We start from the raw sequence: 22,453 nt of genomic DNA, 5'->3' as shown, positions 1-22,453 counted from the left end.
CCATCCAACTAAATATATATATAGCTCATGATCCATAATGCGGTTGTGTGAGTGATACATATATTTAATAGGTTCCCCTCTCCATTCCTGTTAGGCAGAACTTCCCAGCTGTGTGATACAGCAGACTCTGGCCAAGGGGCTGATCTGGATTGCAGGGGTAGGAGGATGTGTGCGTGGTCTGCTTGCCTGTGTCAGGGTGGAATAGCAGAACTGCCCCCTCGTCCCCCTCTCCCACCACCCCCCATCCCCATGAGTCTCACTCCATACACCAGGGCTTCCATTTACAGGTCTTCTGCAGGCCACGCTCTTAAATAAATATATTTTAAAGAACAATTTGGAGTCTTGAGCCTGGAATAAATCTGTAACAGTAGAAAGAATCCTTCCTTTGCAGTTCTGTGTGACTTAAATACATCCAAAAATTATTGTCACTTGTAGGTTTGTTTTGTTCACTTGGTATTTTGTTGTACTTTTTGTTGGTGGTGGTGGTGGTTTTTTGTTGTTGCTGTTGTTTTGGTTCATGAACATCTCTATTGGGATGAAAACCTATGAATGCTGAGTATCAACACAGAGCAAACTCATACGGATGAGCCAGGGACAATTGAACCACTTAAGACAAAATAAGAACAAGAGGTTTTTTTTTTTTCTTTTTCTTTTTTCTCTCTTTTTTTTCTCCGTATTCTTTTATTATTATTATTTTATTATTTCACAAACCAAACAAACTTTTTTGAGGTTTATGAAAGTTTTGAAAACTTTTTGTGTTTGTTTTACAAATTTCCACATGCTTTAGCTCTTCCTGGTTGTGATCTGGGTCTGGAAAGAGAAAAAAAACAACACAGTGCATAAAGAAATGTCTGGTATTTGCTGATAATTCTCATGAGAACATTTCCATTCAGATTTCCAGCCATTTTAATCACTTTATACTCCTGTATCCATGGTCAGCTCAGCCTCATGGAGCTGGTAATTGTAGTTAGATGTTGGTGGATATTCAATATTACCTGCACGTGGTTATTTATTGGTTCATTATCATTCCTATACGAGTTAGTGTGAAGTTAAGGAATCTCTTAAGCCTCATGAAAGGTAAAATTATGTTTGTATAAAATTATATTTACATTTGTTATAGGAAAAGAAACACCAGCTCTTAGTTAATGGTGTGCCTTGGAAGCAGATTTGCTGAAATTTTCGTAACGCCAACTCCTAGACCTGCTCATCTGAGGCTTTTTGTAATGGAAACCTTGAGTGAGCTTGTTTGACTCGGGAGAGGTTTACAAGAAACTGTTGAGTGGTTTTTGTCCAAAGTGCGGGTATTTTTAACTATATACATGTGATAACAATTGCTTCCACATTTTACTTCAAGGTTTCGGTTTCGTTAGACTCTCAAAGTCAGTAGCACAAAGGTGGGAAGGTATCCTTAGAGCATCTCTGGCTTCTAGTCTATACCATGCAAAACTGACATTCGTTGTGCAAGTGGATATGTTTTATGTATTTTGTGCAGCCAAACAAACAAACTTAGTTACTAACAACCTGAGTCAATTCTGAGTAATTGATTTAGGGCTGAAAGGCTTGTGTCCTATTACCAGTCCCTTGAGCTATGCAGTCCCTAGAGAGGAAAATTATTGTATTTTTCCTTCCCCTGTCTGCTCGTATGAGCAGAGAAAGCAGGGCAGAGGAATGATGTGACATTCATGTCTGTTTTCATGTATCAAAGCAAAGCTGTGAGGTCCAATTTTAGTATGATTTTAACCCAAGTCATGGCACAAGGCCTTCAATAAATAATAAATACAATTTGTGATTCTTTGGAGTACAAAAAGGTTTGAAGCCTTGATTCCCTTGCTCTTCAAGTATTGAGATTTTCTCTTCATTTATGGTTTTTTGCTTATCTGCTGCATTATATGAGCTTCCTATGAGGTCTAATCCTGTCCTGAACTTCTCTAAGTTTCCAGACCAACTGGATTGAGCCCAGTTGGTTCAGCAGGAATTCACCTTTTGTTCAGGACTTCAGGAGTCTTCAGCTGCAAGCTCTTGCCCGTCTTTAACATGTACAGCTATGGGAGGAACACAATAGCTTCATTCCTGATGTGTTAATAACCAAAGAAAAAGATTCAAAGAAAACGTGTGAACATACCTATTTCTCTTCTTCTTGCAAACGCGTATCACAGGGTAAACCATCACGTCAGCTTCTTTGGTCTCATAGGTTATAATTTCCTCTTATCAGGATAAGGATGTTTTAAACAGCTTTTTGTAGATGATTAGGTATTTGCTGATCATTCAGAACAATTTACAAAGATAAATATATGTTAAATGGGTTTCTTGTTAAAACCAATGTAGAAGTAACCCCTTGAGGCCAGACAGTAATTACTCCTAATAACAAATTAAAGCATTACCTACTTCTTTTCCGTTTTTCATTTTGAAGGGGAAATTACCTTACAGAACTAAATGTATTCAGAACCGCAGATTCACATTTTTTGATAAAGCCACTAAAAAAAAAAAAGTAAGAAAAATCCAGGGGGCTTAAGATGCTCAGAGAAAAGGATGGTCTCAAACATATTTGTTTTTATGGTAATATTGTGCAAGTTTGATGGTCTCATTGTGGCTGGCCATACCTCTTCTCGCTCTCCAGCCCCAAGCACTGCCGGAGACACGGCCACATTTGGGGGTGAACTGTGAGTCACGAGCTGTGGATCACGAGTTGTGTCTGCCTGGGTGTGTGTGTTTGCATGTAGGGTGTGAGTGACAAACTTGTCTTCTTAAAATTGACTTAGTGATTAATTTATTATCAATAAATGGGCCAAGACTGTTAGAGTTTTTAGGTACTCCTACCTCATAGATTTTAGTTAACACTCATATCAGCAAGAATTACGTACCTAGATTCCAATTTATCCAACTGTGGTTTTTTTTGTTTGTTTGTTTGTTTTGGTGCAGTAGAGGAAAAATTAAAAAAAAAAGTTAAAACAATTGTTAACAGGCATGACCTTAGGTTAAGATTTATTATGCCCAGTTTCTACCTCCTTCAAGCACTCCATAGTCATGTGCTTTAGGTTTATTCTAGTTCCTCCTAAAATTTTTTCGTCTCTTGAGAAAGAGACTTATTTTAGATAGATTTCTTCCTTTTTTTTGCTTAGCCCTTTGGGTCCAAACCAACATTTAGACTTGGCTAGAAATGTCTCAGCCCTTGGCTCTTGATTTCCCCTAAAATATTTGCCATGTGGAGGTTGCTACACCTTCCTCTTCTTGGTTGCTTTTCTTATGGTTTCCAATTCATCTTACTAAATATTTTCAGGGTGTAAACACCATAACTAGCAAAGCAATGTAAACATCATAACTATCAAGGCAATGTACGATATTCTTAAATAATTTCAGAAGAAATGTAGGCTTTGGTGAGCTTCTATAAGCTTCCTTGACAAGATTTGAGCTTGCTGCGTAGAGTATTGGAGGTTCTAAGATACAAGCATGGCAGCTCTGGTGGTTCTCTCCATCAGTCAGTGAACCAGGTATGAAAAAGGACTTCACAACTCTTAGATGCTTTTTAATTTTTAGAGTACATATCTAGGACTTAGTGGCTGGGACACCTTTCATAACTTTCATACTTTTCTAATTTATATGGAAGCGTGGGGCAGTTTTACCTTATGGCAGCTTAACATTTACCTCATGGTAAACTGGGGCAATGTGTTTGACACACTTCTTCCCAAGTAAAGATGACTTTGGCTTATCTAGTTCATTTATGTATGACAACTACTTTAGATGTTTTAAAGGCTCTATAGAATTTGTATGAGTAAGACATTTTTCATGAGTTTCTGTCTTTTCACTTAAAAAGCATTTTCTATCTGGGTCTTGCCATCTGTTTGCATATCTGTCTTGCTAGACACTCACTTTAAGCAAATCACTGTGCCTTCTGAACCCAATCAAATCTTTGTAATTCAGTCAAAATTTGTCCACAGTTTGGCCAGAAGTTGGGCAAAATTTGCATGCCTGGAGATCTTTGATACCTCATCCATCAGCACACATTGAGGTGCACCATAATAACAGGCTTTGCTTGTAATACATAAATGTTATGTTAGATTCAGCTTTGTCAATTAAGTTCTTGAATAGGTAGTTTTTATTTTTTTATTTATTTATTTTTATTATTTTTATTATTTTATTTTTTTTTTATTTTTTTATCATAGATCTTTCCAGATGTGAAGTTGCTTGGTTCTTATGGGCTCTGTGTGGATGATGCAACACAGTATGCATAGGGCTATGAAATAAATGACAATTTCTCTCTCGTGTTGTTCAGTGATATCAGAGCACTAGCAACGTTGTCATTTGAATAGCACAACATTTTATATCTCATGTATGATCACTCAGCAAAAAGACCACATGGCAACTCTTTGGTATCTGCTTTTTAATACTGTCCTAATCCTCTAAGTGTGGAAATGGAGATTTTGTTTAAAAAGTATGTGTCTGAGTTGGAAATCCAGATCTCAGAAATGCTTGACATTACCTGCAACAACCCCAGAAGTAATTTGTCCCCTTCTGAATTACTAGTATTTTGAAAAAGGTTTGAGAAAGGACTGAGAACTACATTGGTGTCTCTGGCCAATTCTTCCTGGGGTAACTGCAGCATAACCTGCATTAATGGATTACGGTCTTATGATCAAAAAGTCCAGATGAATGTGTGTCATGAGTAACACAATTAGTTATTTTCTCAGTTTGTCTTCAAATGTACCATTTTGTTTGGGAATATTGCAGATATATGTCACTCATTATTGATAGATTTGTCTGACTTCCTGTCAAATCTATGTACATTGACAAAAATCTATTTTGTTGTTTTTGTCACAGAAATCTATACTGGCATTTTTCCCCATGGAGATTTGGCTAGTCATTGTCAGCATGAGGTGCCAGCTAGAGCTTTTACTGTTTTTATTGTGCCAGCTGCTTTCTTGGCTTCAAATCTTTTGGTTCAGATTGTAAATGGGGGCGAGACATCCGTATCTAGCCAGCGTGCTCGATGGAATATGACAGGGACTTGATTTTTTATTTCTTGCTGCCTTTCTTAGTATTAGCAGAAGGTGATATGGATGGCTTTATCTTCTGACCAGCAGAGATCGGTGGTGAAGGAACGGGGAAAGAGAAAGAGAGAACATGCATATACACGGGCTGTGGGAAATGTTAAAATATGAATTTAAAGCTGCGCATTCCTACTCTTTTTTTTTTTTAATTTTTATTTTGATAAGGATCTCTGAGGAGATCTCGGAGTTCAGAAAAAAAAAAATATTTCCAAACCTTTTGGCTGATGTTAAATCAGAATAATTGCATTCTTTTCATAAAAGTTTTGGCCTAAGTTATTAAAACTGAGCAATGCCCTCTGAGAAATCAGGTCTTTTTGAGGTGTCTGAAGTTTGTTTAGAGTCATCCAGAATCAACAGCTAGCTTGACAGTGTAGGATTTAGTTAATAAATAGTTTGTGTTTTAAGCCAAATTTTGCGAGGCATTTTTGTGTGTGTTTTTGTTGTTGCTGTTTTGTTTTTGTTGTTTTGTCATTGTATTTGTTGTTATGATGTTGTTTTGTTTTTGTTATTGGTGTAGTTTTTTGTTTGTTTGTTTTCTTTGAAGCTTTGGCAACTTTTGAGATTTTAACACAGATCTTGCGATATTTGATGTTTTCCCTAAAGCTCCAAGTGCTGGAGTAAGGTTGTTAGTATGAACTCGTAGATCTTTTAAAAGTATGTTTACAGACCATGTGTCTGCTAAGAAAAAACTTAAAAACATGAATCTAGTAGAGCAAAACAATTAAAACCAATGCAATTCTTGTCTCCTGAACTACCATGATTTTAAAGCCAATCTTCTGACTTTCTGGATTCTGTCTCATGATTTTTAAATACCGAGAGCTGACATCCCATTTGCATTAAGCTGTTTTCATTTTAGATGGCAGCCTAGTGACAGCCATCCAAACGAAAGAACAGGGCTGTATATTACATTACAAATCTATATGATGGCAGGACCATAGGAACACTTTACTCTCTGTTGCACGTATGGGATGTCACAGCAAGTATTTATCTGGCAGTGCTTCCAGTCTATTCTTACAAGCTGAAATGAGAACTAGGATGGGAGTAGGATAGGTGGGAAAGGACCTCTGGATAGCCACGGGATCCACCTTCACATACAGGGTATTGTGTCCAGGTAGGAAAGGAACCAAGACACAAAATCACAATGAGACTTTGCTTTAAAAAGATTTTCTTTATTTGGTCTGCTAGGCCTGCTGCCCTTGGCACCCACTACTGTAGGACCAGTGTTTGTTGATTTTTTTTGGTTTGTTTTCCCAAAATTCACGAATAACTAAAAATAGAAAGACAAAATATTTTCTTCAGTGGTTGCTCTTTCTCCCTTGCTCCCTGGCTGGGCCAGGACGCAGCAGCAGGTTTGTTTGCTGGAACAGAAAGCCCTGCTTGACACGGTGTGCCCTGCACGGGCAAGCCCCATCCGATTCTCCACTATTCTCCACGAGTCATCAGAGAGGCTGTAGGACATATAGGCCCAACTAAACTGGTTTTAATTCAGCTTCCAGGCAAGCTAGTGGCAGTGGAGCCATACCAGCATGGACTTCAGTTTGGGCCAATTACCTGAGAAGACATCCAGTCCCAAGCACGCTTGTACAGCAGTCCACGGCTGCCACAGCTACTCTGCTGGTGTTTCCCAAGGTAGCTTGATTAAATCTAACTTGGATACATAGACACATGCTGTAATCGTTCTCTAAATGGTTGCAAATTTGGCCTTGTCGATCTTTTAAATCCCTGCGTTTTCAGAGTGCCAGTTCACTGTAAATCACAGACATTCTCCATTTTCTTTATTTGATTCCAGAAAACTGTCTCTGTACTAAAAACAAGTCTTTGAAAAATGTTCGTGTATCCTGCTGTCCTCTTCTACTTGGGGTGATTGCATAATTAACCTGGCCAAGTATCAACCATGCAAGAGTTGAATGCATCCCAAGTTCAATTGGGAAGGTTTTTACCATAAGAATGTGCCTGTCCTGAGACTAAAACACAGGTTAGATTTCCAAGTTTCTGAATATTGCTCAATGAAAGAGGAATATGTTGCCCATGACAAAATAAATAAATAAATAAACCAAATGGTGCTGTAATCTATAATCAAAAGCCCTAATGGGCACAAAGCATTTTAGAACAAAGGTTTGTTGAATGTGCAAGGGTAATAAAAGTGTTAAAGTCTGAACAAAGAAACACTCCTATTTACTAAGTATAAGGAGGTTAGTAAAGCACAGATAAAAAGCTCATAGGGCAGGCAAAGCTCTATGAATCCTTTTTCCTCTCCTGCAGTCAGATATGAACATATGATACATGAATATTTATCAGAACTGCAGATAACTAGTGACTACAGTTGGATTTAAACTCAGCAAACTATGGCTTGCAGTTTGCGTTCGCAAAAGCTTCGTGCGAGTATTTTATTTTTTTTTGGTATCTTTTTGTAATCCACATATGTGGGCTTGTCTCCCCTAAGCTGTCTTTTGATTCTAACTGAATGAACCTAAAAATACAGCGAAGATCTTCAACACCAAACATCCAGTGCATATCAGCTAAAAGCTGACAAGGTTTTCTGTGCCCAGGGTTGACACAACTGACTCTCAAGCAGTACGTAGTCAAATTCAGAAATCTCCAGATTTAGTCCAGGCTTCCTTTTAACTCTGTTCAGGTTATGTTGAAACACTTGTGAACCTCCCAGAGCCTCGTCTTGCCTCAGTTTTGTAACACCGTCTGCAAGCTGATGACGCAACGGCAGTTTCACACTGGTGTCGTTGCAACTCGATCGTCTGCTACCCACAGTTTTGAACAGCAGAAAATTGGAGTTTCTGCAGAGAAAAGGGGGAAAGCTGTTTTATTTGCATCCCTATCTGCAGGTAGAGTGATGGATGGTAATTATAGGAAGGCAGCTGCGTGCTGTCTCTTCTCTTGTGCACTAGTGCACGCAGTGTGTGCAGCAGCATCTCATGGATGGCTCTGAACAAGAAGCAGTGTGAGCAGACAGGTGGGAGCACCAGAGATGCTGATCCATTTGGGTCATAAATGGCCATACACCAAGCAAGCTTTAACCCCGTACAGCCCCATGCAAACAGCAAGAGCTGTGAATGCAGGAAAGGGACACTAGGTACCAGGTGTGGCACTCCTTTCACCGAGTTTACTGCTGGGTTATATGTTGTAGCAATAGCTTTTGCTGCGTTTCAGATTTCCAGAAGCATGCGAGAGGGCAAGATGGTGAGGGTGAGAGGTTAAAGCAAGCGAGCAGGATTCGGTTGTCTTGCCTGGCTTTGCCCTGGTGTGGTGCAAGGCTGCTCTCATTAAAGATTAGTGAGAGATCCTCAACAACTCCTGCTAATATAAGAAAGTCTGTTCTGGGCCAAACCAAAATTCCCTCTAGCCCAGTACCCTGTCTCTGACAGTGGCTAGTTCGGGAAGCCGTATAAGAATAGGACACTGGTATGCCTTCCTGGCTTTTGGTAACTTGGGTTTCAGGGACTTTCTGAGTTTGCGGCTGTTTGGGGACAGCTGAATTTTTTGACTGATCTTCCGCGAGCTTGTGTAATCACTTTTTGAATTCACACTTTTTGCTCCTTTGTTTCTTAATCTGGGTTTACTCAAGTGTAACACAGGTTAATCGTCCTCCTGCGGTCTCCTCGTTTCCCTCTGTCTGTAAGCAAAAAAGGCAGAAATGTGAAACAAAAGATAGTCCCGTTAAGGGAACATCTCTTTTTCTAGCTAAGCTATTGATCTGTAAAAAGACCTGTGACTTCTCCTTCACATAGCAATACTAAATGCTAATTTTTTTATTTTTTTTATTTTTTTCAGTTACTATTTTGTAATATAGGACAGGGTGTCCACAACTGTGCTACTGAGGGAATAGAAAGTTGCCAATGTGGGATTTGTTATTCAATCTGTTGTTTTTTTACAAGACAAGGTGGTCAGGAACTGCAGGTTTGAACTCAAATCTTTGTGAACTCTTTGGTTGGGGACAGAAAAGCAGTTTTGCATCCCTGGTTTGGAGAGTCTTGCTATAGTTTATATTATGAATTTGATAAAAAATAAGAAGGGGTCTATTTTCTTCTCTGGTTTCAAATACAACTGATGTTTCTCAAGGGTCCTAGGTACAAGGCCACTGAAGGTTTTAAAGCAAGTAAAACAGTTTTGGCTTGGGTGGGATGTAGGTCAAGTGTAACTAGGCATAAGGAAGCTTACAGCGGTACTCGTCTTGAGCGAGGAGTGATAAAACTGGGGCTCAGGGAGGACAAACAGGAAAAAGAAGGCATAAGACAAGGGGAAATTACAGAGCCTAGATGAGGATTTACTCAGAGGTGAACTCAGGAGGGAGGTATGCACGGGAAATGGTGCAGCAAAGGTAATAGGCAGATTTGCAGAGCTAGGAAATGCGAGAGGGGAAGGAGATATGCTGCATAATGTAACAAAAATTGGCCAGGCTGGAGAAGGGAGAGGCTTTTATTCACAGTCTTAAACTAAGATAAGGGTCATCTGATTCATCATGACCTGACTAGAACCAACTCAGAGAGCTGGACTGCTTCCATGTGAGTCATTTTCCTGCATCCTGAGCCATTATTATTCTTATTAAACCAAAAAACTACACTGCGTTCACATGATAAGATTTTGGGAAAGAGAAACAAGAGAAGCAAGAATATGTGGAGTTAAGGGATTTACTTTGTTTACTCTTCCCTGTCTCCCTGCCCCAGACCATGAAAAGGGATCGGCCACCAGTTGGGGACCCCCCGGTTCTGCTCCGAGTGGGACGGGGATGGAGCAGGAGCTGCACCTCGGCACTGCGCTGCCTCTCTGCCGAGGTGGGGTCAGATCGTGTAAATGCTGCAGAACTTTCTTGTTGTCCTGGGCAGCTCTCCAAAGGCCTGAATGCCAAACTGAGCTCGGAGAAGCACCCAAATATGCAGATGTTTTATACGAACATGATTTTAGAGCAATGAGCTTCACAGTGGCACAGAACTGGGCTGGAAAACTTTCTTGTGACTCAGCACTTCACACATGTGAGCACAGAAACACACAAAAGTCAAAAACCATTGCAAAAAAAAAGACCCAAACCAGTGTTTTTCAAATCTTGGGGGAAAAAAAAAATAATAAATTTCTTTCCAATTCTCGTTGAAGGCTTTGGTTAGTTGTTGTTTAACAAAGCTGGGTCACAAATGTGTGTAGTCATGCGGATTTCTGTGGGACTTATTTTTTAACTTAAAAAATAGAATTTAAAGACAAGATTGTAGACCCCATTCACTGAAAAAAATAAAAATAAAAAATAAAAATAAAAAATAATTGCAATCTCTTAGCCCATATAGTAGCAAGAGGAAAAAAAAAACAAAGAACTTCAACCTGAGAGACCTCATGGTCTTTCAGAAGCAAAGGGTACTGGGACAGGAAGAAGAGATGTCAACAGGTAATTTGGGTTGTAGGAGCAAGCTGCCTGCAGACTGACACCTCCAAAATGAATTGGTGGGACTAGGGGGGTCACATCAGATGGACGTATGGCCATGGTCACCACTGGAAGGAGTAAACGCCCCAGGTCAGAAACTGTGCTGTATCTCCTGGAGCTTTACTCTTGGGCCTAGATTTGGTGGTTGGCGATACCCAGGGATATGACAACATGTCTTGGAGTCTATGAGGTTGTCACTCCAAGTCCCTGTGCAGATTGCTGCTCTTGGCAGCTCCTCATGAAGAGGCTGATCAGCTGAGAACTCACCCTGGGAGACTCCAGGGACCATCCAAACCTCAGCACGCTTCTTGTTTCTTCCTTAGCTACTGTGACAGCTTTAGAGACCTTTGGGGTGTTGTGGGAGGTGGCTGTAGCAGGGCTGGGAAAGGAGCGAGAGATTTTCTTCCCCTTATCTGAACATGTTTCCCCTGGATCCAGCAGCCAGTGGGTTTTATCAGTTCTGCTATGACTCATCCTCATCCTCCCCCACTTTGTATCCTACCTGATAGTGATGACTTCAAGATTCCCTGCATGGGAGAGAGGAGGGCCTTCTGCAGAACTCACACACAGCGTTTTGAAGCATGAGAGTCTGTGAAGGCACAGATTCGGTGCTGAGCAAGGGTGATTCAGAGCCCTGGCTAAGGCAGATAAACGTGAAACGCACCCGGTTAACTGTGTGGGAGTCCTGCAGATCAGACTTTGGAGACCAAGATCTTTCCTCCTTCTCCTCTCTATAGCCAGTAGACATTTAATGCCTTTCTTTTGTACAAAAATAACTTTGTTCCAGTTTCTCTGATCAGATGATCCCCTCCTTTGACTCGTGTTACACTGCTATTAGGGTCAGGCTACTGCTGCTCTCGCCCATTGAGATGCCAGAATTCCCTCTGCACAGGCAGAAATCTTTTATAGGCATTCACCACTATTACCTATTTCCATTCGCAAACCAAACTCAGCTGTACGACCCGTACTATTTCCAATCTCACGCTGCAGGATCACTGGAGCACTCACACAAAGACCAGACCTGTGGTTTACAAAACACACTTTATGATTTAGAGCATGTAAGAGGTAAATGGAAAATACTGGGGGAGGTGTTGCATCAGTGTCAGATGAAGTGTGCAGATCTATTGATGTGTCTGGTCTTCACAAGGTCAAATAGCCTAGCTTTACTAATGTCAGTGTTGGCTGTTACCAAATTCATAGTCATAAGATAACTGAATGTCACCTCATCTGCATGTAGTCACTAAATTGGGGTTAGTCAATGGCTCTATAAAATTTCTCTGATGAACTGCATGAGAAACACGTTACACAGTGTAATCTCCAGAACAGCTTGGAGTGTGGTCTAAATTATCAGGGATTTGTGCGCTTACCTTCTCATTAACATATGCTAGAAAGTCATATGTTGTAACATCAAGAAGAAGCTGTATCCAGACATTTATTTTAAGCTTTGAGTTAGCCGGAGAATCATCAATATTCTCTACACTCAGAGTGGGTGTGCAGCACAGAGGATGTCTCTGCCATCTCTTCTGCGTGGCTCTAGCAAAACTTATTGAACTATTTCAGAAAGCACATATGCCCTTCAGCTCACCTTAGCTGAAATTCTTTCATGCCACTTGGGATGCGGTAGGCCAAAGCACAGGCCAAGGTCGTTATCACTACAATTTCTGTACAAACATATTTTTAGTCCTTTGCTTTGGGATCAGACAAAAGGGAATATTTGGAGGGAAATAACTGGGAAAATGAGGAGAGATCCATAATTTTAGTTTATACAACTCACAGCAAGCTTTAGGTTAAAGCAGCTAAGGTTAGTAAAACCCAAGATGCATCAGTGAAGCAACTATTTGGAGGATTTAGCCTCACAACATTTAGTCCTGGTGCCAAAAATATAATTGTTCGTTGTTCAAAGAGTACGAGTACAAAAAAGAGATTTTTGAAAAAGGAGATTCTGACATAGGTGGCTCTGTTTGGCATTGATGCATTTGTTCTAAGTTGAAAATTGAACTTTTATTTGTTATAATAGGCCATAATACACTTTAAAAGTGTGGAAAAATGGTTTAACTTACAAATGCGTTGTGTGTATGTTCTGGCATCTCTGCTCCAACATGCTTTCTTGGTGCACTGTCTTTCTTTTGTAAGTCCCTTAATTTCCCTGTGGTAATTCATTTTAGGTCAGATTTTACCATTTTTATTCATATCATATAGTACCTTTTTTATGCATAACCTCACTGAAATAATGAAGACAGAATGAAGCTAAAATTTACTTGAGACTGGGCAGAAACAGAGCATTTCCAAGACTTCTCGAAGGTTAAGGACCAAAGTTTCAGGTCACTTGTCTGCACATGGAACTGCCTGCTTATGTATGCAAAACAGCTGACCAGAAAATTTGGGGTTTAATCCATTTTCATATAGTATTTGCCTTAGGAAAAAGAAGGTTTTTTTGAGTTGAGTGCTCAGCCCCAGACCTGAATTCTTTGTCTCAGTTTAAAAGTGACTTGTGAGGCACTTAGAGTCTAGAACTTGATTTTGATCTAAAATCTAGCAGACAGTGCAAATACCCACAACGTGTCTGTCAAATTGACTTCTAAGTTGGAACCAACGTAAAGACATGCATGCAGGACATCCAAGATGAAGATGCCACTCATATACTTTGAACAATTACCAACCCAACAAATTAATGTTTTCTTTTATGGCCGATAACAGAGAAATTTGTTATGTTTGTCCTTTGAATGTTTAAGTATTACCTGAATATATTATAAATTCAAGACTAGCTAAAGTACTTGAGTTGCTATGGTCTTTAACTTGCCTTCATTATAGCTTCTATGATCTATAGCTTCATTTTATGTAGACCATATGCAGTTAAAAATAACTGGAGTTGCTGTATTTTATATATGCCTTTGTAAGCATTTCCAACTGCAGAGGGTTGTTGTTTTTTTATTTTTATAAATACAGAAAACCCCAACAAGTTTTATGTTTTCATTTCACCTCTTCCCTTTTTATTTTTTATAGAAATGCTACAAAGGGGAACTTTTGATAAGTATTACCAGCAAAGCCCAGTGTTGCAACACAGTTAACTGCTGCAGAGTTTCTATTTAAGGTTACCTGGCACAGCCAGCTCAGCCAGATGTACTTCTGCTATTGGATAATTTGATTTGCTGACAATGTGCACTGCCTTAAAAAAAAAAAAAAAAAAAAAAAAGTGCCTAGGTGACTTATATCCAAATCACACATATTCTTTTAGTTAAGATGAAATGTGAGCCTGAATTTAGCCTTTAATTACATTTCCTTCCCTACCTCCAACAAACAAATTTTATAACCTTTCCAATGAAGAAAGTCATATTTTGTGAATTACTTGCTTGGAAGCTTACCAGGAGCAAAAGTTATTTAGGAAATTTTCTATTATTTGTATTAATCAAAGATCATTCTCTAGGTTTCTGACTATTCCATAAGATAAATTATCCTTTTCAAACAGTTTTGTGCATAAGTTTATTTTTATTTTAGAGATTTTATCTGAGTTGTTATCTGGCAAATGGAAATTATGCTTGTGAAGAAGGGAAGCACAGCATAAATATAGGATCCATCACACTGTGTTTGGGGGATATATAATAGAGCTCTTACAATATGTTAGGGACTTAAATCATCTCAAAATCTTATTTTTATAAGAATCTGTGATGTGCAAGCTGTAGTATAAATCAGCAGCGGAAAGAAGAGTTTTGTATGTGTTTGAAGACATAAAATAGTATTGCTTAAGTGAAGCATTAAAAATAAGTATTACTTAAATTATCTTCCCTAATAAGATATGTCTGTCATTTTTTCATTTAGCATTGGCTCTGAGGAGACTGCATTGTTCTGTCAGGATTAAAATATGAAAAACCTGTCCACATTTGAGCATGTGCTTAAACAAGCAAGGCTAAGTATTAAATCTGAGTTCTTGGTACTCTGAGAAGCACTTTTACAAGTGGAAAGTTGTTCGGCTTAGATAGTTCATCCATTTTCCAGAGCCTTTTAAACCTGTATAACATATTAAATGTCAAAAAGCTGTAAAATCTCTTTAACTATTGATATCTATTTGTAGATAGCAATATAAATTCTGCCATAAATTTAAGTAAGCAAATGACTTTATCTAAACAAAGATTTGGTGCGTGGCTATATGGTTACTATGACATTGTTGGCTTCTGAGATCTAACACCATGGGGGCAAGATTGTGTTTTTTCACAGTCAAGGCTTAGAAATTATTGCCATTGGAAATCAATATTGGGCTGTTGCTAACAAAAATATTATGGAATGTATCCCTTATACAAACAGCCGCAAATATATTTTTAAATGTACAGACAGAGATTGTGCTTATCTACAGGGCTGGGCTTCAGTGCAGGAATCCACAAATGTTTGGAAGCTTGCTATATAATATCATATATATTAAAGCAATTTATTTCCTCTATCAGCTGAGGAATCTGTACTTTCTACCGCTGGATGATACACTCGTGGCCATTTCACGCTTCCTTTCATGGACAGTTGGGCTCGCTTGGCAAAAGCAGTGGGAGAAAACTGGTTTTGAAATCGTCAATGTATACGAGCAAAAATTCAAGTTATCCATGAAATATTTATGCCACTACCGCATGCACATTCTCTTAAGTTAGCAATGTGCTCACAGTAGCGTTTTTGAACAGTTGTGTTTAATTTATGTCATGAATAAAAACAGTAACATTTACTACTACATTTTTATAAAGAAAGCACAAAATAATGGTCAGTTTGGGGTAGTCCATGTAAAAGGAAGACGTACAATCAGCGAGTACATTCTTAACCGACCTTGCACATCAGACACTCCTGAAAGTCACAGATGAGACATCCTTCATGTTTCACAATCCTGTCCACCCTCTTTTACCAGGAAAGCAAGCCCTTTGGTTTTAAAATCACTTAGTGTGGCAAAAGCATATAATAAAACACAACAGAGTACAGGAGGCTGGCAGGAAGCTCTTTATCCTTTTTACAGCAACTGCCTGTTTGGCTGGGCAGCAGTATTGCTGGACAGCTTGAAACATTCTTACATGCAAAGGCTCTTTGGCTTCATTTGTGAGCAGACCAAAACCCTTTAGCTTCTAGAAGCTGCAGCGGTGTTGCAGTATTCAAAACCATTGTACACAGGTCAAATACCGGATTGACATTAGGTCCATGCTTCACAGATTGTGATCTCTGATCCTGTTCTTTGGGATGCTGCACTCTTTTCAACCTGTAAAGCAATGAGACTTGAACATCCTCATTACTTAGAAATATACCTTTATGTGTTTTTTTGTTTTCATCTTTTTTTCTTTTTGCCCCACTCTGCCCACTTGCACCCCACCTCCACATGTAGTTTTTTTCTCTTTCTCTTTTTTTTTTTCCCAGACAACAAACAGGAAAACCACAAGCCTTCATCAGCAAGCTGCGCTTTCCTCTCCTGAGCCAAGATGCTGAAGCTCAGCACACAAATCACATGCTTGTGTCCTCACCCGCAGTTCAGTTCTGATAAAACTCTGTAGGTTTAAAATATGGGGACAGTTCCCTGGGGTGCAGCGCACGTTACCATGGCTGGTTGGAGTGAGAGTCCTGATTTAAAGAAAAGAGGGGGTACATTTAGGGTTTCAGTGGGGAATAACAGGCAACAGTTACCTCGCACACAGTTGTGTAGATGCCCCTGAGGAGTCTATTATGAAACAGAAGTGTTACAACAGGAATGGAGTTTGCTTTGAGAATAAATAAATAAATAAAGGGAATGTGATAATAGAGGACTCCACCAGGGCTCTGTAAGAAATAACTGGCTCCCACAGTGACCCACATGCATGTGTCCTCCCGGAGTGACTCAATAGCTATTTTCCTCGGGTACTTAAAGGCTGTCCTTTGCCCTACCTGGCAGCCACTTTCAGTGCATTTATTCAATGTGCTGGTGATCAGATATGGAAGGAAGAGGCAAAGAGAATAAGTCTACACAACAAGACAGTGCCTTGGCCAAAAATGCATTGTGAACCTTGCTGTTCTGTCCTGTGCTTCAACTTCTATGTGTAAATTTTTCCTGTTTGCCTTTGTTTGGCCAGAATTAGTTCCTGTACACTGCGAGAAGAAGTGATCATAGCCTGACGTAGGTAGAAAAAAAGTTAAAATAGAAATACGTTGGAAATGGCGATGTCCAGCACCCACTCGTGAACCACAACACGTGCAGCAGCGTGGCACTGGGCTGCGCCGCTGGGGAAGATTTTCTTGCTCAGCTGGAGCATGGCTTGGTCTGCTCTGCCCTCGAGCAGAGCCCACTACTGACTACACGCAAAGGCAGGCAAAGCCATTTTTTCAATTTGTTCTTGATTTTTTCCATATTCTGTTTATGGCGCGTTACCTTCCCTCTCTCGCGTTCAGGGACTATGACTGTGCCTGGCTCCTACTACAAGGGCCGGGTAATGGAGAAGTTTCATCACCTCTCCTCAAGCTGCATAGCCATGCAGGACCCATGCTCAATCTTTCTTCTGTCAACACGAAATACATACTGTTATGATTATAACATGAAGACAAGGATTCTGTTTTATCTCAGAATGGAAAGGTTTACAAAGGGTTAAAATAATCTAACCTTTTTTTTCTTTTTTTTTCTTTTTTTTTTTTTTTTTGTCCACAATGGCAAATGTTATTTACATTAAAGGGAAAACCAGCATAGCGTTGCCAGATCGAGCTCACTTCTCTTTGCCAGCTAAAACACAAAGCAGAGTTACTGCATTTTTGGTACCTGCAAAACAATCTGAACATAGCGTTCTGTCATCCTTTGAAATGGCAAATGGAAGTCATTTAAACCAGATGAGTGACTGAGTGGGGAATTACTGCACCTACAGCACAGGATATACAGTACTGTGCACCTATTTCAAGAGAACTAGAGTGGGTGGCCGGAAGAAAGGAACTTTTTTCCTCATTTAACCTGTAATTTGACAACATCTGCAAAGAATTATCCCCAGCACTGGCATTGTAATTGTTGTATCTAGCATCAATCACCGGGTAGGGGAGGTTGCTTTAAATAGATGTTAGCTGTATTACAGTTTCAAAACATGAAAGAAAAAAAAATGAAAGGAATTAAATATGTAAATTGGTATAGAAATTAATTACTGGAAACTTTGACACTAATTTATTGTTTAAATAAGAAATGTAACTGGCCAGTGTGGGTGACTGTTTCAGTGTGACCCTGTATGCTTTGGCAAGTATGAGAAAACAGAGGCCGCTTTATTCCAATTTATAAAAGTTGTAACCTCTTTTCTCAAGTCTCTGTGAATGTGCAGGACAAGAAAGGGATTAGATAACTGACTAATATTTTACACTGGAAGGACAGAATGTAGGAAAGGTTCCATAAAGCACACATCTTTAAAACAAAGTCCTTCCTCCCCAGCTCTTTCACTGGGATTTCTGCCTTTGACTTCATCAGAAATATGATTACAAGGAACAAACTATGCACGTTTTTGGAAAGCAAAAATTGTAATTCCAAGCATGCTCCAGATTTCCAATAGCAGCTCAGCAACTACAGGAGTAAATTCATATTCACAAGTTATCAAATTTCCAGCATGTATCCAATTTTGTATTGGGTTTTGATTCATATTTGTGGCTAGATGTGAATCAGATCCAGTATTTGTTTCTCAGAAATGTCATGGAAAAGGAAATCATTGGGTGCACTGGTATTCACAGCCAAATACAACGCACAGTACCACTATCCAGTGTGAGAGCCAGATGAATGATTATGATGGTCATGGGAATTGTACTCAACCTGGGAAAATGTTTTAGAGAAAGAGAGAAGAAAAGTCTTTTACTATAGTGTCTCCAATAACCACCATGCACTCTCTATATGTATATATATGTGTTCAGCCTGAAACATTACACCATATTTTTATATTTTTAGAAGTTAATTTTTTTCTTCTTCTTTCCTTCTTTCTCTGTGTGTGTGCCTCTCTCTGTCTTTCTCTTGCTGAGCCATTATAAAGAAGGCACTGATAGGGCTTCCTGAATTCTTTTCATCAAACTCTGGCTGTTCATTGTACTCACCTGAAGACTTGCCTGTAGGCAGACTTCCCAGCTGGATCTCACATTTATGTATTTACATGATAGGTAACCTTTAGATCAGAAACTGTTTCTCATAAGGAAGCCATCATCTTCAACAAGACATCCCCATAAAACTATTTACATGCATGTGCAGAGGAAGAATCTCTTAATGATGGTTCTTCCTGTAACATCTCATCACCTGTAGTTTAATTTATTTCTCTTCTTTAAAGATAAAACAGCATTTCTATATATAGCTGCCATTGCCTATGCATCCCGCAATTTTGAGTAATGGTTAATGAGAATAAATTATTGCATGACAAAACTATATTATTTCTTTAAAATCAATCCTACCCAGATTTCTTTCTCTTCATACATAAACTCTATAAAATCACTCCTAAATGATCCAGCTAGGGAGACTGGCAGGACACAGCTCTGTCATACCAAATGGATCCCAAAGTCATCGCTTTGCATAGGTGGTCTTTTGAATATGTTTTAATTAAAATGTGTTGTAAAATGCTGCAATTTATAGTGAGAAGGAACTCATAAAACGCTATCCTGAATGCCAGGAATGTTTGCATTACTGTTCATATGGGGCTTAGGATATTGCTGTTCAGCCTTTATGAAATCCTTAGCTTCTACCTTGAAAATAAGCCTTACAATCCTACATCTTTTTAAAGCTAATCCAACCAAGAAGGCAGCTCGCTGTACAGGGCTGCTGCCCTTTGCCAAAGGGCTTGGAGATGATGGCCACAGGAAGTCCATGTCGTCTCATGTAGTTGGCGTCTTCCTTGTCTACTGCACAGATCTGGGAACAGTCCCTTGAAAGCACCATTGTAAGGACAAGAAACTATCTGTTTTGGAAGTTGTTTGGGTGTTTGTGATGGAGAGGTCCAGGAATCACTTTATGAAGAGCAGACCAAATGGCAGACGTGGTCCTGTCATCCAGCCAACAGAGGGGTAGTGGCCTTGCATGGATGATGCCTGGGAGTCCTTGTTCACTTGTACAGGACTTACCCTTAAGTTAAAATTAACCTTTTTTTTTTTTTTTTTATTTTCCTCTTGGAGTTCTTGCCTGAGGAGCACATTACCCTGGCTGCTCATGGGGTGTTTTTCTTTTTTTTTTGTAGCTCCAGGCTTTGGTAATATAAGCCAGTTTTCTGGTTTAAGCTAAGCAAACATTTTTAATTGCCTAATAACTTTTCCTCCTATTTGATTTGTTTCCTGAAATGAAAGACAGCAAGCCTATATATGTATAATTGGCATGTATGCATGGGGAAACTGTTGTTTTATGCTGGTCAGCAGTAGATTTGTCTGTGTTGAAGATTTTTAGTAGATCATTAGTAAAGTTTGACTCGGTTGATGTACTGTGACCAATTTCAGTACTTATGTCTTGATCCTACAGAGAGGAGAATAGCCCAGCTGCATCTCTGGTAGTGTAAGACACGCTTTCACCATGTGTGCTATAGGGACGTTGTAGAAGGGGGGACAACCTCCTTTCTCCAGGTTTTGGCAGTGTTGGCTGCTAGAAGCCTCTTAGGAAGCAGAGAACATCAGAAGAGTGAAGACAGTGGCCTGGACATAGTTTGACAGAGCCATCCATCATATCAATGCAAAACAAAGGTATCCAGAGATCTGCGGGCATCCAAATACTGGTAATGCCACGGAAGACCTTTAAGAGGACTTATTTATGCCTAAATCCCGGATATGCAGGAAACATTTATGTCCTGATGTTCTCAGAGCATCTAAAACTTTCCCCATCTTCTGGCATTTTTATGCACTGGAGAGGGCTGGGCATGAAGGAATGAGCAGCTTTGGGCAGAGGCCCTGGAACAGAGCAAGGGCTTTATTCTAAGCCTCTGACCAAGTAGCACTACTGTCCTTGTCACCGCATGGTCACTCTGTCCTTGGGAGAATTTCCTTCCCTGAGAGTACCGGTGCCTCTACACACGCCTTGCTCAAGCTGCCCTACACTTTCGAAGAACACAGTTGCACGTATAACCTGACTGTAGTGCCAATAAGTCATTTATTTTCTATACTATCATCATAATTCATAAAAATTCTCTCCCTCCTGAGGGAACATTTTATCATCTGATAAGGGGCAAAAGCAAGCCAAAAATATAAGGCCTTAACTAAATGATAAATACAGAATGACATAAGCTATAAAACATAAAAGGGTGAGTGTGTATAATACATGCCAAGGATGGCCGAGGATCAATTTAAACTAAACGCTTTCTGTTAACATGAGAATTTTTGTAAACTGGAGAGAATGAGAAGGAAGAAGGGAAGGATTTATGGCATAATGTGTGGGAGGCATGTGGTGTTAAAACAGCTAAGACTGGGGCATGTTTGTTCTACTGTCTCAGGAGTAGTTTGTCCCATCCTTACTCTCTTTCTGGCAGACTTGCTGATGCCTTTTGTTGGACACATTTGAAAGCTGAGGTTAGATGTATCTGTATTTCCTTTTTTGGATGAACTTGGAAATGGAAAGCATTATTCAGTGAATTAAGCATCCACCTGACCTAGCCTCGCGGATTAAATCCATCCACTAACGTCCCTTTCTGGTGCTCACATCAATGCTTTGCTGGATTTATTTTCCATCTCCCTTTCCTGTGGGATGCTCACCTTCTTGGGCTGGTCTGACGGCACCATCGTTACTCACGGCATTGAGCAATATCTGTCTGACTCCTTGAGGAGCCTCATCTTCTGGCAGCGGTGCCTCTGAGGACGGCAATGCTACACGTCCAAGGGAGGTAGAACCTGGCCATTTATCGCTCGGGATTTTCCAGCAAATTCATCGTCATGCTTAAGGCTTGCAGTCCACTCCCACCCCCAAATAAAATTCATTTTCTGATCCATGACCTCATTCCGCATATAATATTTCAGCCCAGCTGCATCATTGGGTCCTGCATTTGTAAAAGTGTAATTTCCCTGCCAGCTCAGCGCCTTGCTCAATTTTTTTTAATATTATTTTTTTCGGGCTCATCACTAATTTGGCTACCTACATGGATACACTGAGGCATATCATGAAGGCACAGATTTGGAGCCAGGAGAAGCAATCATATGACTTCTGCGAGGCCAATTCTCCAAAGCTTCCCAGCGGGGAGCGCAGATCACTAATCATTGCAGGTCTATTTATGAGTTTGTAGAGCTTTCCAAGTTCTAAAAACTTGCTGAGTTTATTTCAGGTATGTGTATTTCCAGGCCCATAAACGTTTAGTTTTAATGTAGCTGCATCAGAGAAGAAAGTGAAAATACTGCCGTGTAAACAGAGAGCAGTATTTCAGCCCTGCATCTCCCCTTTTAAGTGAGAGCATGGGCACATGAAGAGCGAGTGATTCTTAGATATATAGCCCACCTAGGTAAAGCACTTTCAAATGTACTTCATTTATTTATTCTAGACCATTTTTGGCCCAAAATCATCAAAAATTACTGTCTCTAGTTTCATTCTGCCCTTTTGAAATTGTCCAGATTTTGTGCTAAGAGTCTAAAGCCACAGCAAAGAAGCAGGCCAAGAGGGAAAGCTTTTGAAGAGTTCCCACAGCTGTGAAAACACGGGCCTCAGGCTGTGTGTAGAGTTACTTCAAACAGCTGCTTCAGGTGACTAAACACCTTGAGTCTCATTCATCAAGTGTTGTTTATACTGGCTGACAGACCAGACTTGGAGAATTAACTCTGAGAAAAAAGATGTACTACATACCAAGTATGGGAAAGGAACCGCGTTCCCTAAATAAGAAAGAAAGGGGAAAAAAAGGGGGGGAAAAGAAGGAGTCACTTTAAAATAAAACAGATGAGGGCTAATTTTATTTCATGTTAATAGGCCTTTTGATGCCCTTTGCACGTTTAAAATCAGAGGCAAAACAATATCGATGGTTTGCCACTTCATAACCAAGCAAATAAAAGCAATTTGAACGATCCCTGTACATTGACAAAAAGCTCAGCTAGCCTGGTGTAAAAT

General features: G+C 39.7%; 1 long non-coding RNA gene across 5 annotated transcripts in view; it reads left to right on the top strand.

Annotated features, from left to right (window-relative positions):
• The window catches only part of LOC308197856, a 318,611-nt gene that overhangs the window by 177,613 nt on the left and 118,545 nt on the right, over window positions 1-22,453 (top strand). The window contains exon 6 of one of the 5 annotated variants that reach the window (XR_013953388.1): window positions 15,844-19,864. The exons of the other annotated variants lie outside the window; for them this stretch is intronic. This is a non-coding gene — a long non-coding RNA (uncharacterized lncRNA). Of the gene's footprint in view, window positions 1-15,843; window positions 19,865-22,453 lie in introns of those variants that run through there. 5 annotated transcript variants of the gene reach the window in all.

The sequence above is a fragment of the Anser brachyrhynchus genome (assembly GCF_964034855.1).
Source record: "Anser brachyrhynchus genome assembly, chromosome: 7".
Taxonomy (NCBI): Eukaryota; Metazoa; Chordata; class Aves; order Anseriformes; family Anatidae; genus Anser; species Anser brachyrhynchus.
The sequence above is the reverse complement of the archived record's forward strand: the minus strand, read 5'-3'. Positions and strand labels throughout refer to the sequence as shown.